The following is a 6,946-nucleotide window of genomic DNA, read 5'->3' as shown; positions in this document are numbered from 1 at the left end:
AAGAGCACTTGCAGCCTGTGTGCAAGTCCTTACAAAGGGGGGAAAAAAAGCTGTTTGAAACGTGGCTGTTGTTTGTTTGAACATTTGGAGACATTTATAGTGTGATGCTGGCTTGTTTTTTTTACCTTTGCTCCTCATCTTTTGTTTGTGTGTTTTTCAGTGAATCCTTCCAGGCAAGAAAAGTTTTGCTTGTTTAACTTAGTAAAATGAAGATTGTGAAAGGATAGGATTGTGTTCTGTAAATGCTTTAGGATGTAAACATCACAGAGAGAGAGCAGCTCTTCAAGCTAAAGGACAGCTCTGGCAGGAGAGCTAATGGAGTGCATTGGCTGTTTAAGCTGGAAATTAGGAGTGTTTGTAACAGATTGAACAGAGAAGCTTTAGGAAGCTTTCCAACCAAAAAAGGATCTGGTCTGGCTAAATCACACACTTTTATGGGTTAATTTCTGTGGGTAACTTAGTTTTTCAAAGTTAAATGCACCAGAAGTATCATTATGACATATTCAGGCAACCACACGGCCCAGGAGAGGTGGATGGAAAAGGAAGGAGGGGAAGGTTCTCAGCCTTTATGGGCAATTCAGGCAAAATGAATTTATTGCAAGGCTTCCTCAACAGGTGCTGATGCAATCTCTTCTAATTGCTCCTTTACCATATCCCTCCTCATACTCTGGATCTTTAACTTGTGACCTACTTGCTGTATATTGTTCTGAGTTTTATTATTTTATTTAATTTTTTTTTTTTTAAATTTTGCTTGCAGTGGAAATGCATCCTGTTCTATGTTTGTTCTGATGTGGACAGAGCTTAGTCACAGTGACAAGAGTGTAAATAAATACAACCAACCTAGATCATTCACTTGTTTTGCTTGAGTTTTGTAAATCTTTTTCATATCTGGTGTTTTATTCATATGTCGTGATGTCTGATGTCTGGTTCAAGACGAGGGCTGGATATATAAGATTTCACTTGCTGTGATTAAATCAAACAACTAGGCTGTTTCTTCCCTATAAATTTGATCCACAAAATTAAGTTTTTATGTTGCTCCTTATTTACTTTTGTAAGTCTACAGTCTAGTTTATCAAAAGTAAATTATGTTACTACTCACATGTTTGAGGAGTCTTAAGACATCCTTGGGTACTGAAAAGTCATAATTCTTCATACACCAGCTCTTCACCATTAGTTTGCTAATTATTTTATAAATGTGTAATGTTGATTCAAAAAAAATCCATCTGGAGTTTTTATGTTCTTCATCCAACTAAACAAATGTGACCAAGAAGCATCTCAGGAAAGTCTCTGTTGTTTTTCTTTAGGTCTAGAAATCTGAGCAGAGACCTGTGCAGTGACAGCAGCATCATATTTCCCTTTCCTTGAAAATAAATAGTCCTTGTTAGAATCAAAGTGGGAAACTGAAATAGTAACTTTGATTATCTTAATGTGCTTTTATTTTATCAGCTCTTAATAATCACTCTAATAAGCAGAGAACCAATAGACATGGGTTGGGACAGAGGTTTATGATTGAGAACACACTTTCTTTTCATTATTTGCATAATGTTTCTCTCTGGTACCTGCAGGTGGTTGTCAGCATTTGCTTTTCTGTTGATCGAGCTCCAATTCCTGTTGTGCATCTTTTGCTCTGAAGGGGAAGAGAAATTAATCTATTATTGATCAGGATCCAATTCCTGTTGTGTGTCTTGTACTGGAGAGGGAAAGGGGCATTAATCCACTCTGGGTTCATAATTCAAACCATCTGCAGGCCGTACCTGGGAACGGGGAGTGTGTTCCATTAGGCAGTTTGTATTTGTAAGGTCTTTTTTTTCCCCCCCTCTCTCTCCCTCGAGCAATCTTGAGATACCCTGTGATTGTCATTTCTCCTCTTTTCTCATATTCTGTGTCACAGGCAGAGATTGCACATTCCTGGTGCCATAATGTTGTGCTATATGTAATATTTTTGCTATTTGTGTTGGCCTCTTATCTCCTATCCTGCTTTGTTCTAATAGAGGTGTCCATAATTTGATAAAATGAAGCTTTGCGTGTATCCTGCATAGGAATTACCAAGGCATTTCTGCATCCAGTGCAAGCCTGGAAGTCTGTGGGAAGTTTATGGTGAAAGTTTTCTACCAATTTTCTCCCAGGATAATTTATAAATGGTTTCAAAGTTCTGTTTAAGTACTCAATTTTTTATTAGCTTGAGGGCAGAAGGTGATCTCTTCCGTGAAGCGTTTTTCTTGCATAGACAAATTTCATAATATGAAGAAGTAAATTTATTTTTGGGTACTGATTCCTGTGGGGGATCCCTTCTTCCCTGCAAGCTGGACATTGAGCAGTAATTGCAGTAATTTACAGTGAGGGTAGGGATGAGGAGCAGCCAACCTCACACTCCAGGCTCTGGATTATTTGGATAATCCTCCCCCTTCCTCCTGCTCGTGGTCACCTTGTTTGGATTAAGCTTCTTCAGAGGGTTGGGACCTATAAACCAGCCTCAAAACTAAACCTTATCGTTGTGCTCAAGCCTGAACTCAAACTATTACTTCTTTTCAGGACAGAAACACTTTCTCTCAGTTTCTGTTGAGGCTGGCTTACCTCATATCTCTGGCACATGAATTTGAGCACCCGTTGAAGTAACACACTTAATATTCTGCACTGCAAATACAGGCATAGATAAACTTTGCATGTCATAATGTAAAATCTGGGGAAGAACTTAATGTTTATGCATTTCTGAAGGGGAAGGAACCTATTGTATCTCCAGCCACCCGGCCTGGGTGAGATTTCAGTTCTGTTGGGAAAATTAAGCACTGAAGTGGCTTTGATAAAGTCTGTGATCTTTATAAACTGTAAATGACAATATTTAAAGTTCCCTGTACCTTATGTGTCAATACATGTACAGAGATAAAAACACTGTCTTTCCAGAGATGATAGGGCAGTGTACATAATTATTGTATTTAAATAACAAATTAAAATTCTACAGCTCATCGGTACTTAAAAAAATTCAGTGTTACAGAGGCCTTGGGTGGGTTTCATTCCTGGTCAGGCAGGAGGAGGGAGGGGGAAGTTCAGCAGGCTCAGAGATGTGTGCCCATCCACAGCCACAGGTGATAAAAACAAATAGACCATGCAAAAGTTGTTCATTCTTTCTTCTTCTCTCAATTTATCTCTGCTTTGTGGGGGATTGCCAGATTCCTGAATTCCACAGTCTGGAGAGGAGTTTATGTTCAAAGGGATGGAAAAACCTCAGATCATCTCTTTCCATTTTCTCTTGCCTCATTTTTTTTTCTTTTTTTGGTTCTTAAAAAAAAAATAACCAAACAAAAGTTTAATATGGAAAACATTATATCAATGCCAATTTACCTTAATATCTTGGGCTGTGAATGGCAGCAGTTCACCAACTGCTTCACGAGCAGCTGGGATGGCAACCACTGGAGGACTGGAAGAAAAACTCCCTCCTGTCCTGAGTCCAGGCCTTTGGTGTTCCCACAGTCCTGCCTCAAAGACTGTTTGGGGTCAGTCCTGAAAGCCCTGCAGGTACTGAGCCCTTGTAGATCCTGGTAATGGCTCAGACAGTGATAAATGAGAAATTTCAGAAGCAAAGGGGAGATTGGAAACACTGGGGGTGCAGTGGCTAAAATGGATAGAAAGGAAAATAAAGCAGCGTGAGCTCTCTTTTGGAGAACAGTCCCTGTTGGATTAGGACTCTGCCTGTGGCAGTCCTTCTGTCCAGTCATCTATTAAGGGATAAAATCAGATTAAGAGCACATCCCTTAAGTGTTTTTCAGTGTCACTCAGCCTTGTCTCTGCAGCTTCCCACAGGTTCCACCCAGATTTACTACGTGTAATAGTGAGGCATCCCCTGGCTGCAGCTCTGGGGTCAGTGTTTTTCCCTAATGTTGCTTTGCTTTTTTAGCTGGGAGGAGGGTTCAGAAAGCAGTTGAAAAGGAAAGAAAGCCTTTTCTTTCCAAAAAGATAGAATATAGCTGGGAATGGTGCTTCCCTATTAGTGGATTCATCCTACTGTAGCTCTGTTCCTGTGTGCATTTGTATTGCTCCCCCATTTCAGTGTCCTTAATAAATATTTTCTTCAGAGAAGCTGAAGTTCAGTCATTCAATTAAAGGATACGTTGGAGGCTGAGCAGTTCTTAGATAGTGTGAAATGTGTAGAGGTCCATGGGATGGAAAAGGGAGGGAAATGGCCACAGATGGGAGCAGAGAAGCTATGGGGGGGAGGAGGAAAAGAAGAGGTGATGAAAAGCCAGAAACAGCAGAATCCTAGAAAGCTCAGGCAACAAAAAGTCTGATGAAGTAAAAAAAGGAACAGTGAAAAGGAGAAAAATTCAATTGTTTTCGACAAAGGCATTTTTAAAGAAAATGTCTGTTTACTAACAATGACATTCTGCATTGGATTTTCGTGTAGCATCAGTCAAGTAAAATCACATCTGTGAGGTGCATGAGGAGGCAGGAGAAGGATGGAGTGGCTTTATTGACAGGCAGGATGAGAAACTTGGGAAGTCTGGGTAGCTGTTCATTATCTGATTGTTTGAAATAACTCTCTGCCTTCCCCAGCCTGATGGAAAGCTGATCTGCCACATCCCATCATCCAAACAAAATCCCAGTGTTGCTTATCTCCAGTGTTGCTGCTCTGACACTCCAGCCTGTGGATTTCTTACAAATGGGTGAAGTTTTGAAAGGATGAGGCAGGCACAGGTCCCAAGTTACAGCCCTGTTGAGATTTTTACTCTAAATAAAAACTAAGATCCTCCTTTGGTGTTGCAATTAGCCATAAACCAAAGCTGCAAACTGTCCTCTGCAAAGGGAGCCCTGGGAATGTCCCTGTGGAGTTTGATTTGGCAGGATTGGGGTCAGAGTGAGTTATGGGAAGGGATTTCTTAGTGCTGCAAAGGGAAAATTAAACTGGTTTTGAATATGAAATAGGAATATTAGTGCTCCCTCCATAGTGTTTAGGTAATACTTGGAAATTTGGTTGCTTTCTGTATATGTTTGTTATGTCCATAGCTGACCTTTGCAAGTGGATTCCTGGGAATCCAAGTTCTGACCATTTTCATGAGCCCTCTGTCTCACATCAGTATCAGTTCACTCACAGCCTTTAGCAGCAGCCTACTTTTAACAGATTTGTTTCAGGGATGGTACAAATAAAAAATAAACACATGCTTTGTTTAGATTCTTGTTACAGTCAGTAAGAAAGTGCAAGAAATCACCCTTTTCCTGGCTGCAGGAGGGGGAATGTGCACATTTATTTCCTTTCTTATCTGCTGGGTGCACACAGGGCCACTCATGTGGGGTGATGGGGGTGAAGACAAAGCTGACTTCTCCTCTTTGTCTGGTTTTGGTGGGGAGCTGATAAGTCAAACACGTTGTTTTCCTCTCTTCCAGATGGAGATAAGGAATGATTACTGCCAAATTAGTCACTGGCTTGTTGATCTTTCAGCATTCACTGTTGTAAACCTTCACCTTGGGCAGAAGTGGTGGGGAACAGTGATGCTGAGGTTATTTCTTCTCATCAGTAACAAGCTTCTAATCTGATCAGCTCTTGTTTTCTGGTGTTTTGTTTGGTTTTTTTAATTACTATCTGGAAAATTTCTGCCATGAATACCTATATGGAAATCTTAGAAAATAGATTTGCTACCTGATGGCATCGTATTTCCAGGACTGTTGACGAGGAGGTGTAAAATCCACTAACAGCTTGTGTTTTGAGATCCCGTGTGTGTTGCATAGAGATGCTGTGTCAGGTTGACAGAGCATAATTAGGGGAACAAATAAATGTGTGCTTACACTTTTAAGTACTATTCTTGAATACTTGAATTTATTCAGAAGTGTGGGTGGTATTCTTAAAATTTTAAAAGGATGCTCCACGCTTCCATCTCCTGTACTACACTAGCTGCTGTCAATTAGAAAAACATCAAAAGGTAAAAGATTTGTCAGAGAGAAGTCTGCTAACCTTGTGAACTTTCTGAGCCCCATCACCAAAGCTTTTGTCTTTCCAGAAAGTGAAATCCAATGTCAAGTGGTTTTGGCATGCTGAGTATGATCTAAGCAAAGAATCTGTTTATTTTTTGTTCTTTAGGGAATTACTTCAAATTTTAGGGTTCATACCTTGCATTTCTCAATTTCCCATTCTGCTTAATGGGCATGGAGTAGCCTCTTGTGCAGAAAACATTTGATGAACTGGCTTGCTTTTCCATCAGTTTCATTTTATTTTCATTACTTTTCCCTGTAATTTGTTTATTGGTTTCTGTATCTTTGAAAATTTTATTACTCTGTTATTCAAGCTAAAAAATTGCTAATTTTTCTTTCCCAAATGAGTTGCTTGAAGCAAAGTACCTATGAATACATGGGTATTTTAATTCACTTACTAAATGCATACAGAGAAAATTTACAAGCTGCCTTTTTACGATTTTTTAAGTGTCTGCTGACTGTTGCATAAGCTAAATTATTTACAGTATGAAGCCTCACAAAAGAGTAACATATTTGGGTTATTTACTTTCCTGATAAGAAAAGGGGATTGAAGTTGCTGTGATATGCTGCTTTGTTAATTTTATATTTGTTCCCCAGTGTGTAAAATTCTTTTTAAAGAACTAACATGAGTATTGGCAGACTCTTTTGAAATGGTATGGAAGGGGTAAGATTAAACAAAACATGAAAAGGTCTTAAAAATATAAGTCAGCAAGTGTTTGATAAAAGTGCTCAACAATAGAAAACCTTTAGGATGCTTAATTTATTTGCTCTGTCTTTGAGAATATTCCCAGATGGAGGGCAGGGGCCAGTTCTTGGGAGCTGTGGGGTTTGGAGCAGTGCAGGGAGCACCAACAGGAATGGCCCCGCTGGAGATGCAAACCCGTGGTGAGGCTGAAGGGTGACATTTGCAGCGGTGCCTGGAACGGGGCATCCTCACTGTCACAGTCCTGGCTGTCACAGGAGCCTCACCAGGTGTGTCTGTGCCCCG

General features: G+C 40.0%; 1 protein-coding gene across 1 annotated transcript in view; it reads left to right on the top strand.

The window, feature by feature from the left end:
• SDK1 (sidekick cell adhesion molecule 1) overlaps positions 1 to 6,946 on the top strand; it is a 388,322-nt gene that overhangs the window by 226,177 nt on the left and 155,199 nt on the right.

The sequence above is a fragment of the Corvus brachyrhynchos genome, unplaced genomic scaffold, assembly GCF_000691975.1.
Source record: "Corvus brachyrhynchos isolate BGI_N302 unplaced genomic scaffold, ASM69197v1 scaffold5, whole genome shotgun sequence".
Lineage (NCBI taxonomy): Eukaryota > Metazoa > Chordata > Aves > Passeriformes > Corvidae > Corvus > Corvus brachyrhynchos.
This window is presented reverse-complemented; position numbering and strand designations above follow the sequence as displayed.